This window comes from Lupinus angustifolius, chromosome LG14, assembly GCF_001865875.1.
Source record: "Lupinus angustifolius cultivar Tanjil chromosome LG14, LupAngTanjil_v1.0, whole genome shotgun sequence".
NCBI classification, from domain to species: Eukaryota; Viridiplantae; Streptophyta; class Magnoliopsida; order Fabales; family Fabaceae; genus Lupinus; species Lupinus angustifolius.
Genome location: NC_032022.1, coordinates 4805801 through 4806417, shown reverse-complemented (window position 1 = coordinate 4806417; position 617 = coordinate 4805801).

Below are 617 nucleotides of genomic sequence, written 5' to 3'. Positions count from 1 at the left end.
TATATATATATATATATATATTTTATGGGATGATGTTATTAACACCTAAAGCTTTGAGTTTTCCTAAACTTTCAAAAATATTCTTCCATGATTTTCTTATTTTGTTTGCATTTTTCGGAGAGAATATGAAAATTCTTAATTGATGTGATCCTAATAAAGGCCAATGTGGGTTAAAAAGTCATACAAGGTCTTCAAGACCAAACGATTAGAGCAAGAGTAAAGAAGACCCAACAAGCCTGTGAATACAAGCATGAAAGAACATAATTTTATGAAGACAAAATTTAAAACTTAAAGACCATGGACAATGATATATCAACAACAACATGAAGACTCATATTCAAACTTTGAGAAAGGATCATCAAGGTTAATGTAATCTTTTTATTTTTAGGTCCTAAGATGCTTTGAATGGATAGAGTCTAAGTTAGGTGAATCTTATGATAAATCTTACATAATTAGAGTATGAACATAATACATAAGAGATTTTCATATATAAGGTGCATCTAGTATATGTATATGATTTTGACGCATTAATACTTACATCATTTTCAAAATTATGCATCAATCATTCACGTTAGAGGTTCATGCATAATTAACTAAGGCTTTTCAGAACATGTTAA